Source organism: Rhododendron vialii, chromosome 11a, assembly GCF_030253575.1.
Source record: "Rhododendron vialii isolate Sample 1 chromosome 11a, ASM3025357v1".
NCBI classification, from domain to species: domain Eukaryota; kingdom Viridiplantae; phylum Streptophyta; class Magnoliopsida; order Ericales; family Ericaceae; genus Rhododendron; species Rhododendron vialii.
Window position 1 is genome coordinate 25,277,852 of NC_080567.1, and position 23,437 is coordinate 25,301,288.

Genomic DNA, 23,437 nt, shown 5'->3' on the forward strand with positions numbered 1-23,437 from the left:
GGGTAACCCATGTACAAAAGAAAACAAAGGACAAAAATCCAAAAAAATATACTCCGTCAAGAGAGCTTATACCCAATTCCAAGCACCAAAACCATATATGTAACGTGGCAAGAAATTGATCAATGGAAGGATTGCTCTCTCTCGACTCCCAATCAAACAAATTAGAAAGAAGAAGACTCTTAATTTTTGGCAACGACTTCTCGTCCGCATTAAATATCTTGGACTAGCGGATGCCCGTGCCTAAAAGCACATCGGAATGTAACATAGTCACAACTTAAATAAATTATTTGTTTTATCTGACTTCTATATGCAATAAACGTAATTTCCACAAAGCTTCAATTATCATTTTGAGATATCTTTCTATTTGATCATTATAGACAACATTTACATACAAATATATTGCCTAAAAAGTGAGGATAGATAGAGATAGATTTATGAGAAGAATATTCTTTGTAATTTTTTTTTTTTTTAAAATACACGATCTAATGGCTAATTTAATAGGACGTGATTTAACGGATGTAAAGGGTGCTTTCTTTTATGTGCTTAGACATTTTCAACAGAAACTGCTCTGTTTTATATATCTTCGATTTCTCGCCCGCCAAATATTACCATTTCTTCAAGGTTATGTTATGCTATAGACATGCCTGACTCTACAGGTCAAGCTAATAATAAAATCTAACTTGATTGACAGAATTTCTTATTGGGTAGCTTGAGCTAAAATATCGTACAAAGGAGTTTAGGCAAAAGGAATTCATTAATATAAAATCACAATGATTAAAAGAAAGTACTACGGGCATGACGGCATCACAACGAGAAAGCTAGCATCCCAATCAAGTGGGCCCCCAACTCCAATAATCATATGCCACCCTAGACTCTAAAAAGTTGGGAAGAATATAACCAATAGAAACCCAAAACAAAAACAACAAACAAAGGATTACAAGAATAAAGGAAAGAAAACAGGACAAGAACTAAAGCATGAAACATGTCCATGAAGCCCCTACACTATTAGCTTCTGATGCACGCCCAAAAAAGACTATTTATTTTTACAGTATTGCTCATATTACGGAAGTACTAAAATGCCGTTGGCACCCCACCCTTGCACGGAGCTCCGTCCCTGGATTCTGACCTTTGTCGTTGTCAGTGCACCACAGTATAGGTAATTTGCACAAATGTCTGATGCAAAGACTTGACTTGGGAGTCTGGCCATAGATTTCCATGAGCAAATAACGGCTCCTTTAGGCTGTGTGTGGAGCGCACCTTGAATTTGTGAAGGCAAATCCATAACATCTTCTTGTCCATCAACAAATCACTCCACAAATCTTTAATCCAAGCACCGCACAATTTTTTTCCCCCTGTTTTTCTTCAATCACAATTATCCATAAGTGCAAGTACGTTCTAAATCGGGACCAACTTATCCCTTCCCGCATTATTCTTCGATATTGGTCATTATGCCAAGAATGGAGCATGTTGAAAGGCAGTTTAGCTTGCAACATCTACTGAAATCCAGTAATCCACCAGCACTTTCTTAAGCTACTGTCGGCATTCTTTTCAGGGTGTAAAGCCCTGTTCTTAAAATCGCCAAGGAACTCGAAATCCACTACAGTAGTTTGTTTTTGTTAGTGTTAGATGTCACCCGTCACCGTAATAACAGGATTCCATTTACAGGGTATAGCTAGTGCCTTGTTTCTCTTGTGTACTTTCTTGGAAAGCAATTGCCTAATAACACTACTGCTTGGAACAACACAAGGGACAATCGTTTTCAAACCAAAACTTTCTTACGATCTTTTTCCCTTTCTTTGAAAATAAAGTGGAGTGTAGACTGTGTAGTAATGAAGTCGTGGAATTAAAAATACAGCACGCCGAACCTAAATGTCGCGAACAATTCAACTGCCATATCAATCGGAATCATGCAGGTGGCTGAAATTCAAGTCGAAAGATGCATGCATCAAGACTTGGAATCAGTCAATGCTGATTTTTGGATATTATTATTATCACATGGAGAATTGATTGCAGGTTTGAATATTCTCATGCAAGATCATGGCCTACGATGTACAAGTATTGTGAATCATTTCCCCACCTAGTAAATGCCACCCCTGCTATCACTATTGTTCAATAATGTTACCAAGAATTATTGAGATAGTTATGGTCCCCCAATTTTTTTTTTTTTTTTTTTGATAAGTGTGAATCTGATTAAGCTCAACCACAAAAATCAATGTCTAGAGATGGACTCCCATACAATAACCAACAAATACAACCACAAAAACAGTCAGTATCTAACAAAAGAAAACTGTACAGGGAAATATACAATTGTTATCTTCTTCTTTTTTTTGATAAGTTATTTTTTTCTGAAAAGACATGAAAAGGATACCACCCATGTACAAAAGGATGGAAAATAGAAAAGGCCAAAAAAATATACTCTGTCTAGAGACCCTATACGCAATTCTAAGCACCAGAAAATATATATTTAAGAAATTGATCAAGGCAAGGATTGCTTTCCCTCAACTCCCAACTAAACAAATTAGAAAGTAAAAGACTCTTAATTTTTGGTAACGACATCTCATCCCCATTAAAATATCTTGGATTTCTCGCCCGCCAAATGTTACCATTTCTTCAAGGTTATGTTATGCTATAGACTTGACTCTACATGCAAGTCAAGCTAATAAATCTAACTTGACTGACGGAATTTCTTATTGGCTAGCTTAAGCTAAAATATCGTTCTAAGCAGTTTAGGCAAAAGGAATTCATTAATCATTGACATAGGATCACAATGATTAAAAAGAAAGGACCATGGGCATGACGGCATCACATCGAGAAAGCTAGCATCCCAACCAAGTGGGCTCTCCAAGTCCAATAATCATATGCCACCCTAGACTCTAAAAAGTTGGCAAGAAACCAACCAATAGAAACCCAAAACAAAAATAGCAAACAAAGGATTACAAGAATAAAGGGAAGCAAACAGGACATTAACTAAAACATGAGACATATCCATGAAGTCCCTGCACTATTAGCTTCTGATGCACACCCAAAAAAGACGGTTTATTTTCACAGTATTGCTCTAATTACGGAAGTACTAATTTCTTCCCCCACGAAAAAAAAAAAAACTCAAAACTCAAAATGCCATTTGTGGGTCCCATCACTAGGTAGACTAGTTTCTGTAAGAAATATATATGCATGGGTCATGTTATCTGGAAGCTTATTTTAATTTTATTTTTAACAGTGAAGCAAAAAGATTTTATTGATAAGAAAAAATGATTACAAAGCAAAGCTCAAGTTGTCAAGAAGTCAATAGAGCACCCAATGGGCCAAGCCCAGAACACCAGAGGGGTCTTAATAGGTATAAATATAACAATAAAGCCCACAAGAATTCCAAAACCCAAATGTAAGAATAAAGCCCAAAACACCGAAACCCTAACCCAAAAACTAAAAGGCATAACCTATAAACAACATAGGCCTAGCCGGAGACCAACATATAGACAATATTGGCCAGCCTAAACAGCAACCCTACCCACCACCAACCGCGGCCACCTAGAGTGAGCCAGGCCGCTGCCACCACCGTCTTCAGAGCCCGGGGAAGAAGCCCCTGTTGCAATCCCGGAGAACGGCCCGACCACCCCACCACAAGCCACCCCACCACACCCACAGCCACCAACACCTCCCTTCACTAGCAACGAACCACCGCCGGCCCAACCTCCAACACCCAAATCATACACCTAAAGCCCAAACCCTAACCTTAGCCTCCCACCATCAGCACCTCCGACCACCACCGCCGCCGCCCAACACCAGGTGCAATGGCCTTTGGCACACGGAGCTCCGTCCCTGGCTTCCTCCCTTCGTAGTTATCAGCACCATAGTATAGGTCTTCAATCACAACTCCATACTCCTCTCTTGCCTTGGTTTCTCGTTACTCTTCAGCAGGGAAAAGAAATCCGAGAACTGTACTCCATGTAAACGATTATACGGAAGTGCAAGTATGTTCTAAATCGTGACCAACTTATCCCTTCCGGCATTTTTCTTCGATATTGTTCATTATGCCAAGAATGGAGCACGGTGAAAGGCTGTTTAGCTTGCAGCATCTACTGAAATCCACCGGCACTTTCGATCTTAAACTACTGTCGGCATTCTTTTCATGGTGTAAAGTTCTGTGCTGTAAATCGCCAAGGAACTCGAAATCCACTAGAGTAGTTTGTTTCTGTTAGTGTTAGAGGTCACTGTAATAACAGGATTCCATGTACAGGGTATAGCTAGTGCCTTGTTTTCCTTGTGCTTTATATCAGCAGATTTTGCTATTTCTACATGGAAGTATATGTTGTGTGTGGACTTTCTTGCAAAGCAATCGTCAGGTGGTTACATAGGTACTTGTTATTACCTAATAGCAGTACTGTTTGGAACAACATGAGGTAAAATCGTATTCAAACCAAAAATTTCTTACGATCTGTTTTCCCTTTCTTTGAAAATAAAGTGGAGTACTGTAGTCGTAAAGTCAAGGAATTCGAGTTTTTTGTCGATCTATCCACCTTTTCAAAACATATTGGAGAAATGTCCATATTCTAAAACGTTTTACAAAAATAGTTCATCGTGCATTATCAAAATGCGTGATCTCTTCGCACACATACGAAATGCGTTTTACAAAGCTTGCGTGGTAACAAAATCCATGCAAGCAGATAATCATTCTGAAAATGCTTTTTATAAATTAAAAAAAATACAGCGCATAAAGTTTTATTTAAAAAAAAAGAAGGTTGCAAAGCTAAGTAAATAAGTTGACCCTTTACTTCCGTGGTTTTCCCTGGTTGGTAATTGGTGCCGAATAAATGGACATGATTTTTGCGGGGTTCATATTAGGTCCCACAAAGATAATTCAAACCTTATTATTCTTAAAATATTTTTTTATGGATTCTTGTAAAAAACTAACTTAATCATGCATCAAAACTTTGCGGTTAAGAGTAATTCTTCGCGGTCAAGAGTAATTCTACGCTACCGGAATAATTCTTTGCGGCCAGGAGTAATTCTTTGCGGCCAGGAGTAATTCTCTTTGTGGCCACGAGTAATTCTCTTTGTGGCCATGAGTAATTCTACGCGGCTAGGAGTAATTCTACGCGGCCAGAATTAATTCTTTGCAGCCAGGAGTAATTCTTTGCGGCCAGAAGAATTCACGGCCAGGAGAAATTATAATTGTTGGGATAAATTGTTCGTTTGACAGGAGAAATAAAAAAAATAAAAAATATGGACCGAAGTTGAAAAAATACATATAAGACGGTACTGTAGATTAAAAAAATCAATTTTTAGGTATTTGTTTTCTTGTTTTTCATTATAATTTTTCCTTTTAGTCTCATCGAGATGGATGATCAATCCAAAAAATAAAACTTAGATGTAAAAAAATATATACAACCTAAACTTAGTGACTCAACCAAACTTAAATGGGCAATGATATTTTTTATTTTTGCAGGGCTTATTATGGGTCCACAGAGATGATTCAAATTGCAAGTTATTCTTAAATATTTTTATGAGTTTCTGAAAAAAATTAGCTCAATCCGATATCAAAGGGTTGTTCAGCCTTTATGGATATCAAATTGAGCTAATTTTTTTACAAGAATCCATAAAAAATATTTTAAGAATAACTTACGGTTTGAATCATCTTTGTGGGACGTAATATAAACCCCACAAAATCATACCCATTTATTCGGCACCAATTACCAACCATGGTAGTTAACTTTGCATCTGCCCTTTTTTTTTAATTATAAAACTCTAAAACGCATCTTCAACATGTGCTGTCCTTTTTTTTTAAAAAGGTGTTCTTTTTTATTTATTTACTAAAACTCATTTTCAGAATGCGTTGTTTGCTTGCGTGGATTTTGTTGCCACGCAAGCTCTGTAAAATGCATTTTGTATGTGCGAGATAGACATCATGTATTTTGATAATCCGCGATGGACTATTTTTACGAAACGTTTCAAAACATGGACATTTCTCCAATTTGGACAGATCGATGAAAAACTTGAGGAATTCAAAATACAGCACGCTGAACCTAATTGTCGCAAACAATTCAACTGCCATATCAATCGGAATCATGCAGTTGGCAGGAATTCAAGTCGAAAGATGCATGCATCTAGACTTGGAATCACTCATTGCTGATTTTTTGTTATTATTACTTGGAGAATTGTTTGCAGGTTTGAATATTCTCATGCATTTCCCCACCCATTATATCGTGAATAAATGCCACCCCTGCTATCACTATTGTTCAATTATGTAACCACGAATTATTGAGATAGTTATGGTCCCCTCTTTTTAATTGAACTGAAAATGAACATAATCATTCAGTTCAATTTCTTTCCACACTTAAGAAGAGAAATATACAATTGTTATCGATCTCTCTTTTTAGATAAGTAATATTAATTTTTTTTGAAAAGATATCAAAGGGATAGCACCCATGGACAAAAGAAAGCAAAGAAATAAAAATGGCCAAAAAATATACTCCGTCTAGAGAGCCTATATGCAATTCTAAGCACCCGAAATATATATTTAACATGTCAAGAATTGAAATTGATCATGGGAAGGATTGCTTTCTCTCGACTCCCAACTAAACAAATTAGAAGGAAAAAGACTCTTAATTTTTGGGAACGACATCTTATCCCCATTAAAGTATCTTATATTTCTTGCCCGCCAAATGTTACCATTTCTTCAAGGTTATGTTATGTTATGCTATAGACTTGACTCTACAAGTCAAGCTAATATATCTAACTTGACTGACGGAATTTCTTATTGGCTACTTAAGCTCAAATATAGTATTAGGAGGTTTTTTTATTTTTATTGATTGGCAAGAGGAATTCATTAATCGATCATTGACATAGGATCACAACGATTAAAAGAAAGGATCACGGGCATGACGAGATCACAACGAGAAAGCAGGCATCCCAACCAAGTGTGCCCCCACCTCCATAATCATATGCCACCCTAGACTCTACAAAAGTTGGCAAGAAACCAAACCAATATAAACCCAAACCGAAAACGATCTCAAATAGTAGCCTCCAATGTAAACTTTGGGAAGTCCTGTAGAGACCCGTAATTTCATCATTTAATTTTTGGTATTTATAATGCAATTGGTCTATATAAATAAATAAATATATATACGGGGCGGTTCCGGGGACACTTAAAAAAACCCTTAAAAAAACACTCCAAATCTTAATCTCATAGTTTCCGATCAAATTTTGATGATCCGAACCGCTCAATGTGTTCAGAACGTGATTTTAAAGGTGCTCGCGAGAAATTGGCAAAAAAACCAACCGGCAAGGGCTTGATTTGAGCAGTTTTTTATTGGACCATTCAATAAAGTTCAATAAAAAATTGTTCGGATGAAGCCCTTCCCGGTCTTTTTTTTTTGCTGATTTCTCGTGGGCACCCTTAAAATCACGTTCTGATCACATTGAGCGGCTCGGATCATCAAAATTCGATCGGAAACTATGAAGTGTTTTTTTAAGAGTTTTTTTAAGTGTCCCCGGAACCGCCCCGATATATATATATATATATATATATATATATATATATGAATTTAAGTTTTGAACAAAATGTTGTTGTTAATGTGTGAGGGTGTATGAGTTGGGGGTTATAATGTGATGTTTGTTGAATAGAGGGGTGTTAGTGCATTAGGGCTATATGTATCAACACACACCAAGAGAACACTTCACTTTCCCCTTTTCTTTTTTTTAACGCAAGCTCTCTCTCCCTCCTCTCCCTTTCTCTCGGTCTCCTCTCTCTCACTCCCTCAACCAAATTCTTGCTACTCCTCCATCAATCCTTGAAAACCCACGCACATCTCTTCATCCTCGGCCCTCGGATCGCGTGCGAAGAGCTCGGTGGAGGCATATTTCGGATTTGGAGGCTAGAGTTTGGTTTGAGCTCAAAGCTTGGTCTTGATTGTCACGCCCCAAAATGAGAAGTGACCGGCCATGAACCACAAGACCAAAGCTCGTAGAACATGCAGCCTAAAAAGAAAATAAATTAAATGCCAAAGCTTTGAATCACTTAATAAATTTTATTTCAAAACAGTATCAACCGAAATGGTTCAGACAAAAGAATGGGGCACAAACATCCCATGAACCAAATAAAATCCAGTGATCCAACAGTAATAAAAGAATCCATTATCTGTCAAAAGTTTCAAATGCGGAAGCGATTAATAAAATAAAATGATGAAACACCCTAAGGAGGTCAACAAAAGAAAATCCCCGAGATGCCACCAGAGTCCTCCTAACTGCCCAACTTACCTGAAATGGAAATTGGAATAAATCCGTCAGCTGACGAGCTCAGTGAGTAGTAAAGCATGTATAATAATACAGTTCTAAAACATGGCTAAAAATAGATTATCACGTTAACATATTTTGGCATACGATGGTGTACATCAAACCAACAAATAAGGCCATAAATCATTTACCAAATAGGTCTCAATGGTGATCACAAACCAATCTCCAACAAAATGGGGAACCACAATCAATATCGATAGAACCAAATGCCAGTGAATAAATGTCTCATAAGTGGATCCAATATCGTATCTTTGAGTCACCACGAGTAGGCAGCCCGTGGAACTTTTCCCGAAGAACGACCCGGCAAAAGAAAGCCGTTGAGCATTAGAGTCACCGGCCTAGCCCGGTCTCTTCTCTATGGCCAGAGTCACCCGCACACAGAGGATTAATTTCCCTGGACTTTCAAAATATGTTCCCATCAATATCCACAAAGTTCTCACCAAAAGATTATTCAATCAACAAATGGTTTCACCAATCCGCATGCCAATTTCAAGAACCAAATAAAACAAATACATGTTCTCAATTTCAATCATTAATTTTCTAAAACAATAATTTAAGGGATACGGAGAAGTTCGCAAATACGTAACATGCTTAACCACTCACCTGGGTCCAAAAAAAAATGCAATCGAACAACGCAAAACGATCATAACCTGAACAAAGAATCATTTAGCAATATTATCACCAACTGTATATCAAGTATTACCAATGTAGGACTGACTGCCTAAATAGGTGTTTTACTAACCTAGACTAATTACCCAAGTCACCAAACTAGCAAACCCAAAACTCTAATTCCCAAGTCTAAGTAATTCAGTCATTTTTCCATGTGCACACCATGACTAACTTTCTGCTCGAAATTCTAGTTTTGCACTTTCTTCAATCATAACCCACCTCTTAATCCACCACAGCAACCCACTATTATACACAAAACCACAACTTGAATAATATTATAGGAAGGGAATTACTTGCCAACATAGCAATGAACATTTAACAACCTTAACAATTCACCACGCACAACCCGACACCGTGTTCGTCCATTTCCCTCTCGCCTTGCCACAAACCCAACACAACCAATAATTTCACTCCACACCCACGTTCACAATTTCAGCCCTAGCATGGGAAGGTGAAAAAGAAGGGAAAAAGAAATAGATATGAAGAGAAGAAGAACCACTTACTTGAGGCTATCTCCGAACCAGACAAAACCCTTGGCTGCTGCGACTTCTTTCTCTCAAAATAAACAACCCTAGTCTAATATAATGACTTCCTCTTACCCACGTTCTCCCCCTAAATAATAGGCAACTACCTGATAAAAGTATTTAATACGGTACAACACCAAATACTAAAACTATTTAGACTTATACCCCTGACAACAGTTATACTATGTGGACAGAGACAAAATATCAATTAAGATCCAAACCATAAAATTCTCTTCTTCTTTTTTTACAATAGAAATATAATTATTAGGAATTAGAAAAGATGGGGTGTAACATCCTTCCCCCCTTAAAAATAAATTTCGTCCTCGAAATTGCATACTAACCTCAAGCATACAAACATGGGTATTTTCTATTCATTTCCTCTTCACGGTTCCAAAGTAACTTCATAATCTGAGTGCACACCACTACACTTTAACCAAATGATTTTTTTTTTTTCCGAAGTGCCTTTCTCTTCATATCAAGTATCTCAATGGGTTGCTCATCATAGGTCAAATCATCTTAAACATGAAGTGGCTTATAATCAATAACATGGGACGGACTATGCACATACCTTTTCAACATCGACACATGAAAAACGCTATGAACCTTAGTCCAATTAGGCGGTAACGCCAAACGATAAGCCACCTCACCAATACTTTCCAAAACCTCAAATGGCGCAATATAGCGAGGACTCAACTTTTCCTTTTTGCCAAACCGAATAACACCTCTCCATGGGAACACCTTAAGAAACACCATATCTCCTATTGTAAACTCCAAATCCCTCCAATGACTATAATAAAGTATCTCTTGTAATATGATCAGAAATTGAACTAGCCCAAATCTATCAAAGAAGCTAATCAACCAACCTTGTCAATCAAATTAAGATTACTAGGATTCTAAAAGAACATCAAACTGATAGTCACTAGATTTCCATCATTCCAAAAATATTCATAGGGCCATCTAATTACTCCAAATCCCCCAAACAGTCAACCATTCTTTTATGGAATTTATTGGTTGGGAATGTTCTAAATAAAAAAAATGGTTGACTGTTTGGTGGATCTTTGCTTGGGAGTTTTTATTAAATTTCTTTTTAGGCTACATGTTCTACGAGCTTTGGTCTTGTGGTTCATGGCCGGTCACTTCTCAATTTGGGGTGTGACATTGATACTTGAGGTAGGGATCTCCAGCCTTCTTTATACTCCCTCCGTCCCACTTTGTTCCGCATGTTTCCTTTTTGGAACATCCCAAAAAATTGTCTATATCTCACAATTTATAATGTTTTTTATGATTTCGAAAACTTTGTTTAATAAAATAAATTGAGATCTATTAAACAAGATCCATATTGAATATATAAAATATTATAGATTGTGAGATATAGACAATTTTTTGGGACGTCCAAAAAAGAAAACAGACGGAACAAAGTGGGACGGAGGGAGTATGTGTTAAGTGTTGGTTTGATGTGCAAGGATTAAGTTTGATCATCTATTTTGAGTCTTGAATAAATCTAGTGTATGCTGAAAATTTCGTGGGTTCTGGTAATCTGTCTTTTTGGGGCCCTTCTGCTAGGAATCAATTTTTGGTGTCTTCATAACTGTTAAATTGCGTTTCAATACGAAGATTTCGGTACCAAGATCATGCAAAACTGATAATCACACAATTAGTTATGAATTTTTGAATACTGGCTGTTTGCTGGATGTGCGAATCTGTGCGTGGCTGTTTTCTTTTAACTTCTGGGCATGATGAACATTTTGGGTGGCTTTGGGTCTTTTACAGGAGTTGCATATTTAAGTTAAGAAGAGATTGGCGTTGGAATCAAGTAATTTGGTTAAGTATACAATTTTTGGTGAATTTCTAAAGCAGGGTTGGTTGACTAGTGCGAAAATGGTTGCGAATCGGTTTTTCTTTTGATTGTTGGGTTAACCTCCTCTCGTCTCTGAACCTGGAACTTTTACTGAGTGTAGGGCTTGTAGTGGTGCAACCTTTGGCATTGGTTTCAATGTTTTTGGGTTTAAGATGAAAGAGTTATGATTTTTCAATCAATTTTACTTATTCCCGCGTAGAATCTGACAGCACCGACGGACTTTGGTGTAATGGCCATAACTCCTAGCTCGGGATTCGAAATGACTCACCGTTTGTTTTGTTAGAAACTAGACACATAGAGCTTTCCAACGATATATGCCATGCATCATGGGTATGTCCGAGCGATGACAGATTTGCATCCAAAGTTGACCCAAATTTTGCCTTTGCACCAGTTTCATGGTTACGTTGAGCCATAATCATAAGGCCGTAGTAAGGCTACCCGAACTCCGTTTCTTTTTGATGTATGACCTTCGGATCGAAGAAGAAGAAGCCTACTTTTCAATGGTTTAAATGTCGTTCTTAAATTTATGTTATTTGATCGGATATAGTCAGAACTTCAAGTGTGAATGATTAATTTCACCTATTGGATATGTGGGGATATGACGAGTTGATCTAGATGATTAATTATTGGGATATGAGAACTAGTGAGCATAAGGGTTAAAATACTTGTAAACGATTGGAATAGAAAATGGATTAGATGGATGATACGATCGATGATAAATTAAGTTGTAGAATGTTTGACGCGATGTGTAAATTATTTGATGTCTTTCCATGAGATTGAGTCTTTGGGCTTGCGGGATACTTGCAGTGAGTTAAACAGGATTTGGTGAATCACTTGGCATGAGTGCATGGTTGTTAAGCATTGATGGGTACTACAAAGATGAAGATCTTTATAAGTATTTGCAAATTAGACTCTTAATGGAGATGTCACAAAGGGGGTCCATTAGGTGGTACTATGAGATGTGAAATAAAAGGATTTTAGTGGACGCACGGGGGTCCTTAAAGCCCGAAATTGAATAAAAGGATTTTAGTGGACGCACTGGGGTCCTTAAATCCCGGAATTGAATAAAAAGATTTTAGTGGACACATGGGGGTCCCAAAAGCCCGGAATTGAATGAAAGGATTTTAGTGGACGCACGGGGTCCCTAATGCCTGGAAGTGCACAAGAAAGCCACGGATCCACCGAAAGGTGTGATGCCGGAATGAACATAGGACGCACAGGGTCCTTAATGCCCGGAAATGAAATCGAAACATGTGACAGTGAAAACGGAGGATCTTCATAGTATTTAGCACCATACTAAGATTGAAATGTCAGTTTGAGTTGGTAACTTGGATTGTCTAGTATGTCAATACATGTTTTATATTCCTTCTTTTAGACCTCTAAATCATTGTGGCTTGTTTTCCTTTATGTGGTGGTCAACTTGTTTTGTGTGAATGCATATTTGGTACCTTGTGGTGCTATGCATTGCGAGAGTTTCATAAAAGAAATCTTATTGTGAAGAGATTTTTACTAGATGTTAAACTTGAGATTTGAAGATTGATTTGGGGTAGACGGGTGAGTTTTCTTGTTGTTGAGGTGCGATATTGTTTGACTTGTCATTGCTTACCTTATGTTCTAACTCTACATGCCTAGTGTGTATATTCTGGGGTGAGGTTGGCTAGTTGTATGAGAAAAGAGAGTGAAAACATTTCGTTAAAGAACTAAGATTAATCTTTAGGTCATTGAAATGGAAATGAAAAAGCAATGATTGATTTGGATAACGCCGTAACGGTAAGCTGAGATTTTTAAGAATATTGGTGTGTGTGGGTGAGAGTGTTGGTGTTTGAGAAATGGAGTTAAATATTTTCCAGCGTGAGTATGACATTTTGAGCTTCACTTTTGACAAAACAAGTATGCTTTTGAAAAATGTTTTCCCTTGTGATCTGTCTTCACTTCTGCATGTAATTTAGGTATGGATATCTCTACGAGCTAGTGTAGCTCACCCTATCCTCACTACAACACGGATGGCCTATAGCGAGGAAATATGGCGAGGAAAAGAGATTTCGTCGCTAAAAGTATACAATCTGCGAGAAAATTCAATTTTGTCGCTAAAAAGTTACATTTAGCAAGGAAATTTAATTTCCTCGCCAAAAAGTTACATTTAGCGAGGAAATAATAATTTCCTCGCAAAAGGGTTACATTTGGCGAGGAAATTATTATTTCCTCGCCAAATGTAACCCTTTTGCGAGGAAATTTGTTTTCCTTGCTCAATGTAACCTTTTGGCGAAAAATATTTTGTCACCTTTTTTAGGACTCATTAAATTTTTTATATGTAAGTCATTATTAATTATGTTCATGTATCTTTAATATCACGATGGTAAGGGATAATCAACTACATAGTTCAATATCATTAGCAAATTTATTAAAATAAAAAAGTGATAAATGGAAAAAAATAGTTTCCTCGCCAATCGCATTGAATTGATGAAATAAAAAATATGTTTCACACGAATTATATGAATTCACTTTTCCCCAACTGAAATTAATTGTTAACAATGTCAGTATGTTCAAATTCTACTAAAATTTATTGTTTGAATACAAAGATTTTTAAGTCACTCGGGGTGATTTAACCGTCCAATATATTAGCACCAGGGATCAAATTGCCGATATTTTTACACAAAAGGACTTGTGTCTTCCCGCATCGGACACTGCGTTTCAATCTGAAGGTCATGCCTCAACCATCAGCTTGCGGGGGGATGTCAACCAATCAGTGCAAATCAATTGATCAAGAAAATAAGTCCTAATAATGTTAGCCATTTCAGGGGTTATATTTTATCATTTGCAATATCTTTTGTAAAGCTTATCACTTGTAACCGTATTTGTATATAAATACCCAAGGAATAGAACACTCTAGGTAACAAAGTGCATTCATCAATTCTATCGTATTGTTCTTTTGACTGTTATAAGTCCAAAAAAAGGATTGAACATAGGGATTATAAATTTGTGGATGAATGATGTGCTTTTCAGAAAAAGAATGCATGGGATATATGGATTGCTTTTCGTAGAGATAACTGATTATTAATTCATACAAAAAAAATTAATGAAAAGCTAAACAAAAGATAAAGTATTTAATAATTGCGAAATGTATTTTCAAAATATCACTAATCTATTTTCAAAATATGTAAGGTTAACCCCATTTAAAAAGAAACATAACAAATTATTACTATTATAATATTGTAGTTGAGTTAAAATTGTTATGGGCGCATATACACAGTAAGAACAGATTAACCCACTAAAAAAAAATATCGTATTTGCAGAAATTTAAAGGGCTCAAACTAATTTAGGCACTACAAAAGGTTACTAAACTTAGAGAGAATTAAAACGAAGTATAAAATAAACAAATTTAGAAAGTTATAAAGATTTATTAAAGATATATAACAAAACATTAAATTATAAAAAAATTCAATAAAAGCGAATAATGTTAATGATTTAAAAAACAAGTTTAAAGAAACACTACAAAGGGACTAAAATTAGAGAGAAATGTTTAAAGAAGCAAATTTAGAGAGGTGAAAGGATGTACAAAAGGTTTATATATAAAAAAGGCAAAGGTTTGAACTGAAAATGAAGTTGGTGTGATGGATGGAGTGAATGCCTCCATACAGGAGGCCACGGTTCGAATTCGCGCGGAAGCAAATGAGCTGGAGAACTATCTATTTTTAGTTTCAAGAGTTTTAGCGAGGAAAAATTTCCTCGCCTAAACTATAATTGGCGAGGAAAAAATTAGTCTAGCGAGGAAAAATTTCCTCGCCTATTCTGTAAACATTGTATTAGTCTAGTGAGGAAAAACTATAGCGAGGAAAAAATTCCTCGCTAATTGGGTTAGAATAAGCGAGGAAATTTTTTTCCTCGCAAATTCTTTTTGCGACAAGGCTTTTGCGAGGAAAACGGGCGAGGAAAAATTTCCTCGCAAATACATTTTGCGAGGAAATCAGCGTTTTAGCGAGGAAACTAAATCCTCGCTACAAGCCTTTCGTGTTGTAGTGCCTTTCAGGTACTCGCCATGGCACTTAGCTTGGATTGCATGGAGTGCACATTGAGACGTCTCTTGAGAGCTTCATTGGTATCATAAAGGAAGTGTTTATCATCTAGTCTAATTCATGTTGTGTACTTTACTCGCAATGGAAAGTTGTACCTTTTGATTAGAATATATGTAAAGCTATGTGTAAATTCCTCTCCTTGATCATTATGGAACTCATTTAATTGTAAACGTTTGGGAGACTTTATGTAAAAAAAAAAAAAAATTAGAGAGAAGAAGAAGAGACTTTGATTCTTTATTTGGATTGGCATGACAGTTAAGGGTAAATATAGTTTGAGAGGAAGACTTTTGTGGTGGAAAATATATTATTATTTTAGCTTAAAATCGAGGGCGTGACAAGTCCTATTATAAAGACACAAATAAGTGGTGAAACCTTTTTGTTGATCAATACTCCTACTATTTTGAATGATGTCAGGATAAATAAGATTTTAGCTCTATATAGGGTGTTACAAATTTACGATTAGGCTTTATTTTTTGTTTTTTACTCATATACTAGTCCACGCAAATACTATTTAAAATGTGTCCCCAAATGTGTCGTTTCATTAATTTTCATAAAGTTTAAGTGCAGGAGTTGCGTTGCGTGTCTCTGTCGATGTTACATAAGTCAAAGCCTTATTTGGACTGCAGATCAAATATTCCGGAAAGCAATTCATTAGGAGATTAGTTAGTTTGTTTGTTAAACAAATGCTACATACCACTCCGATCTGTTGAAGTTCTACTAGTTTTCTCTTCAGAAAATATATCTATTCTTTGTTTGGACCATAAAGGGAATGAGGAGAGGAAATTCGTTGAAGTGTTTGATAGCCCTAGTTACATTCATTTCTTATCTTCCTATGCTCGTATTTGGCCTTGCTTTTTTTTTTTCTTTGCTATGACTAAATTTGGAGAGGGTATTCGCTGTCCTAAAGCCATTTTACTTTGACTGCATGCAAGTTGTAATTGCTAAATACGTACAACTTCAAAATACAGATTTCACGTTTTGTAAGTTCCACATTGCATGATTGGTGGAAGTCTCGATTGGATTGCGCAAAAATATCAGTTTTTATCTTTTGTGATTGTTTTCTTGGTTCTTGTTTTACTTCAGAAATTTCAGATCAAACATAAATACTATGCCGTGCGTTGAGGTGATCGAAGAAAAATCGTAACTAAATGCCACCCATAGTTGTGGTCCCTTATTTATTGTTTGAACTAGAAATGAACATGAGCAGCATTCAGTTCAATTGCTTTCAACACTCGGGATGAGACATACAACTGTTACCATTAATTTCTTCAAGGTTATGTTGTGATATAGTCTTGACTCTATAAGTCAAGCTAATAAATCTAACTTCACTGACGGGAATATCTTATTGGCTAGCTAAAGCTAAAATATAGTATATATACCTCCGTTGAGTTGTCGGGAATGTTGTGTGGAAAATTGGTTCCCAAAAAAAGTGAAGTGAGGTGAAGTAAAGAAAAATGAAAATTCATTTTCCTCCGTGTATTCTGTTGACAAGAAATCTTGCTGAAAAACAAGAATCCATTCATTTTGCAAAGATCTATTTTGCAGGAAAGTATTTTTCAGTAGGAAAGTTAAAGTTGTAGGTCCTACAACTTTCAAACACACAGAAAATTACAGAAAAGTTGATTTTTCCGTCATTTCCATGCAACTGAACGGCACTGTTGTACTTTTACAATATTGCTCTAATTACAGACGAAGAAATTTCTTCCCAATGAAAAAATCACATCAAAATGCTATTTGTGGGTCCCATCACAAGGTAGACTAGTCTCTGTATGAAATAGATATGTATGGGTCATGCTATCTGAAAAGCTACCTGGTGCCATGGCCGTTGGCACCCCCACCCTTGCACACAGCTCCGTCTTTGGATCCCTCCCGTCGTCGTTATCATTGGACCATCATAGTATTGGTAAGTTGCACAAATTGTCTTATGCAAAGATTTGACTTGGGAGTATTTGGCCATAGATATCCATCTGAAAATAACAGCTCCTTAATTTAGGCTGTGTGGAATGCACCTTGAATTTGTGAAGGAAATCCATAACATTTTCTTTTCCCTCGACAAATATTCCTTCCACAAATCTTTAATCCAAGCACAGTCTAAAAGTTCTTATTTTATTTTTCCGTGTTTTTCTTTAATCAGACCTCCACATTGCATGAATTCTTGTTTCCTCTCTTACACAGGGAAAAGAAAATCCATAACTATATCTAATGAATAAGTTTTATCCAAATTCTTGATGGAGTTTTGATTGCTAATGAGATAATTCATATGTGGAAAAAATCAAGGAGGAAAGGTGTGGTTCTTAAAATTGACTTTCATAAAGCATATGACAGTGTTGGGGTTTTTTGATGGTTATGCTTCGGAAGTCTGGTTGTGGTAGTAAATGGTGTTCATGGATAAAAGAATGCATTTCAACTGTGCAATTGTCTATCTTAAATAATGGATCCCCAACTGATGAATTTAGGACACACAGAGGGCTTAGGCAAGGTGGCCCTTTATCCCCTTTTCTTTTTAACGTAGTGGTTGAGGCTCTTAATGCATGTCATGTTTGAGAGAGCTAGAGATATGGGATTAATCAAAGGGGTGGAGGTGGGCAGAAGTGGATTGATTGTTTCTCATTTGCAATTCGCAGACGATACAATTATTTTTTGCAATGATGATATTGAGGAGATACTGTATTAAACATTAAGAGGCTATTGAGATGTTTTCAATTTCTGTCTGGGTTAAAAATTAATTTTGCGAAGAGTCAGTTATGTGGTGTTGGTATGGTGAAGCAAGGTGTGGAAACTTTGGCCAGCCAAATGAAGTGGTTGAAGGGATCTCTTCCAATGAGATATTTTGGTATGCCTTTAGGAATCTCTTCCAAGAAGGATAAGCACTTGGAAACCGGTTATTGATAATGTTGAAAGGAAATTGGCAATATGGAGAAGGAGACATTCGACCATGGCTGGTAGTGTTATATATGTTGATAAAGTCTACGATGTGTAACTTGCCTATATACTTTATGTCGCTATTTTGGATGCCAGTGGCAGTAGCAAAAGCTATTGAGAAAATTCGTGAGGTGAGAAGAGAGTAGATGTGAGACAAAAATAGAGATAGTGGAATATCTCTCTCCCGTGGAGTAGGTATTGAGGGCAAACCACGTAACTATTGTGTGTTCTTTTTGTGCGCGTTTAATTTCATTATGTTTCCGTTGCAGGTCGATGGAGGTTTTTTCCAACAGTTTTTAATGATGTGGAGCTGATTTTGCTGAGATGTCCTTGGATTTGATAGCTTCCAACCAATTTGTTTTCCATTTCCTTTGCCATGTGTCAAGGGGAAGGAATCCAATTGAGCACTTCGTGTCTGAATGAGCGCGCACGCCTGACTTGGGACACGACTTGTTTGCCATTCTCCCACTCCCCGGGTAATACTGAGACACCCCACTAGCGTTTATTGAAAGAGATAGAATAGACTAGAGCATTGATATTTCTCAGAGTTTTCAGCATTTTCCCTATTTGAAAGGAAATATTCCACGAATGCTATCCTAAAAAATATGATTACTTTTTAAGGAGGTATTCTCACTCGGAGCGTGACGCAAAAACCAGTTACTATAATGCGCTAGACAGAGTCCTTGGCTTGGGAGAGAAAGGTGCAGCTGGGGGCTTTAAGTGGATATTGGAAAAATACGTCCTTCAGAATATGTGGAATCTCAATGAGAAAACAAAACAGTGAAATATATATGCCAGTTTAAAATGCTCACATGACTCTAGTAAAGGGTTTAGGATGCATAATCGGGCTGTGGTTCAATATAATTTCGCCATCATCAAATATATACAGAGAGTAACTTGAAATGCACGAAGGCACCCAGTAAATGTCCTGAACCAATCATTCTTGTGTCGTGTGGATGTATATATGCCAGAAATGACTATGTCTGAATTAAGGAAGTAATTAATCTAACAGAAACAGAACGATACTGATGGAACTACTACTCATTTGAAGAGTTTGTAACTACTCAAATACCCTGCGCTTTAGGTTTCGTACCAAAAAGCAATGTGTCCTCCTCGTGGAAGAATACGATGACTAATAATGAAGGAAAAAGAATAGTACAAGTACATTCTAATTCGAGACTTACTTTCCTCCTTTCGTTGTTCGTGTTCAATATTTCTAATCAAATTTAGGCGTTTTTTTGCTTTTGTATTAAGCGGTGGAATTGAGGGAAAATCCGCAATAAGGAAGGCTATGACAAAATTTAGAGACTCCTGTCTAGTCCTGATCCATCCTGTTTCTGTCCCATCCAATTTTGTGCCTTAGTGGATCTTCCGTAAGCCCACAATGGGATCCAAAGCATTCAATTCACAAGTCCAGCATTGAAAGTTGTCACTCCAAAAAAAAAAAAAAGCACGATACGACATGATAACTATGTGAGGGAAAACACCTTTGTGTAGAGGTGTCAAATGGGCCGTGCCGGCACGGGCACGGCACGGGCACGGCACGAGCACGGGGCGGCACGGCATGTCACAAGCACGGTCTTGGCCTGACACGACACGACACGGCACGGTCTTATTGGGCCTGGGGCACGACACGGGCACGGAAGTGGGCGGCACAGCACGGGCACGGCACGGCACAGTCGTAGACAGGCACGACACGGGCACGGGCACGAAAAGTGGACAGGAATGGCACGGCCTGGCACGGTTCTAGCCGGGCACGGGCATGTGCACGACACAGCATGACACGGGCACGAAAGGGCATGGCACGGGGCACGGAAAAAAAAAAAAAAAAAAAAAAGCCAAATGGCTTTTTTTAATTTAAAAAAAAAGTAAACAATTTCTATTTGGTAAAAAATATTTGTTTACCTTTAAACATCTAAGATATTTAATTTAAAAAAAAAACAATTTCTTAAAAAAATCATGTTTTTAAAAAATCAATTTTTATTTGGTAAAAATTATTTGTTTTGTTTTTGTTATTGTATAGGCTTTGGACCTTTGGTTTGTAAATTTAACATTACAAGTTAACGAGTAAAATTAAATAAACTTATCAAAATATTTATGGTGCAAGAGTAATTTAATATGAAAGGAAATATGCAAGAGTTGTATATTATTTACTCCAAATCTAACGAGAAATAAGAAAAAAAGTCTCAACAAAAAAAAAAGAAAAAAAACACATAGTAGAAATAAGGGGGAAAAAAATAGAAAAACAAAAAGGGGTTGGTTGGATAGCCTGGACTAGGACTTGAACCCAGGTCCCTAGGTTCTTTCATACACAAACAAACCACTATGTAAAATTTGGTGTTGTAATGTACTAATGCATAGTATTATGTTTGCATTACCAACACAAGCTTCCCAAATAAATTCCAAGACAAGGACTAAACAAAATCCGTATCCTGGGATTATTTCTCATTGTTCAACTTGTACAAGACATTATCATCATCCATCATTGAAGGAATTTATTTAAAACGGCACGACTTAAAACGGCACGGTCCAACCCGGCCCGATTAAGTAAACGAGCCGGAAAGTCTTGACACGATCGAAAACGGCACGGCACGACACAATTTAAGAAAATGGGCCGGCACGACACGACGCGATTGAAAACGGCACGGCATGACACGATTTATGAAAACGGGTTGGCACGACACGACACGATTTAAGAAAACGGGCCGGCACGACACGACACGTTTGGCAAACGGCACGGCACGACACGACACGATTTAAGTAAACGGACCGGCACGGCACGGCACGACACGATTGACAAACGGCACGGCACGGCACGATACGATTTGAGTAAATACTATAAATGGGCCGGCACGGTACGGCACGAAGCAAGGAGTTAAATGGGCCGTGCCAGCACGGCACGACCCGTTTGACACCTCTACCTTTGTGTAAGAAAAAAGGATGGCTAAAATGACTTTTAAGCCTCCACCTTCTTTTTGATTTTTTGACACAAACAAGGTCTTAGTCAAGAACGTGTTTCCACAACTCATAATACACGGCAGTTGGGAAGAACTGGAATCTTCAACAGTATTGATGCTTGAATTCTGAACCTTCCAATCATTTGTGGATATTAGCATGCCCTGAAAACTCACACCATAGACTTGTTTTTGGGGTCCTGTATTGTGTTCTCTGAAAATTAAGTTTGCTTGCTCAATATTGTTACACGTACATTAATTAAGAAAGTCGGGACCTATTTTCGGACTTTGAAGCAATTCATTAACAGATAAGGTAGTTTGGGTAAACAATAATGTCACACATTAAGAAAGGCAGGGCCTGTCTCCAACTTGTTCGTGTTCTGATATTTGTTTGGGTCCAAAAGAGAATGAGGACAGCAATTCGGTGAAGCGTTTTTATGGCCCAAGGTTACAGTCACTCCCGGTCCTGGCCTTTCTTTCTTTCTTCTTTCTTTTTGTGATGGGCCGCTGCATTTCTGATCTTTCCACGGGTATAAATTTGGCCTTGCCTCCCTCTCTTATTTTCCCAGTTTCAAGGACAGGCTAGTTGAAAGTGTGATTCAATTCATAGAGATTTCTTCACCGTGAGTGGGAAAAAAATAAATACTTATTTTGTTAGTGGATGAGCCTTGTGATTATGCAAATGAAAATTGCGATGTATCAAATGCATCGATCAAAAATCAGTTGGCCGAGCACTTAAGATATATCGTATTTTGATAAATCATGCATCTTCCAAATAATTTATCACAACTAGAACTAGTGCTGCTATTTTAATGAGCAACTTGTAATCATGGTCTGTTAGACATTACTCCTTCCTCTGGATGTTGGGGGGAACCAACCCTCCGGCCGGATCACTTAGTGGAGAAATTAGGCTCAGTTTGTTCGGGCATAAAATGTTTTCCGGTAAAATATTTTACCTATTTTTTGGTATTTGGTTATGTAAAAAATTAGAAAAATATTTTACATGTAAAACATTTTTCATCAATTGGATGAAAATGACTTACCCTTAAATCTTCTGTAAGTTATTTTCCGAAATGAACCCGATGTCTTTTACTGCAATTCTCACTGTTCAGTTTTCTCGATCGTCAGTCATGACTCACGTTTAACCCCAATATTCTCAGATCTCTCCACCGTTTAAGACCCTCTCTCTCTACACTATTTTGTTGATTTCTGAAAATATTTTCAAGTGCCAACCAAACACCGAAACATAAAAGTTTGAAGTTGTTTTCTGAAAAAATATTTTATATGGAAAACATTTTACATCGAAACAAACGGGGCCTTAGTTTCAAAATATTTGTGTGTCATATAGTCATAGGTAGCTCATTCGTTAGAACAGACTTGACTTCAGGGACCTTTCTAATTTCTTGGCCTGGAGTGGCCTTTCATTTGTTAAGTTCGAAATTGAGCATGTAATATGAAGAATTCTACAATATGGTCAGTGCAAAAGAAATCAAAGAATTTGACAGGTTTTAATCTGGATTGGCGTAGCGAATGCTAAATGAACCATTGAAGTTTGTTGATTTTTTAGGTTCATAGATGCCTCTAGTGAATTTCAAAGTTAGGCAATCCTTCATTACTTACCTACCAAAAAGAAAAAGTTCCCCCATAACTTTGCTTCACCTTTTGATTTTGCAGAGTCCTGCTTTTCATACCCCTTTTCAGTGACACCGGAGTTCCCAAAATTTGAATTCCAAAATAAATCAAGTCTGCCAGCAAGATGTCTTTTGAGTTTCTTAAAAATTTGTTAAGTCCTTTTAAAGTTTCTAAGTGTTTTTTAAGTTTCTAGAGTCAAACACATCTTCCAATTAGTCTATGGTCAAGTCTTTTTAATTTTTGTATTGGAAATCTAAGTTTATTTTTCCTATGTTGGAGGGATGTTCCAACAAGTTCTATTTATATCCTTTCCTATGAATGAAATCTTTAGAGAGTGTGTTGAATTAAAATATAGCCTTTGGCTTGTGAGAAGTTTATCTTCTTATTTCGTTTCTGTATATCTTAGGTGGATTCCTTAGAGTGGTGAGCGATCCATACGTCCTGTATCCCCAGTTAAATCCTCGGGTGGTGATATCTGTATCCCGTTGGTTTCCTAATTAACTTGGGTGGTGAGCG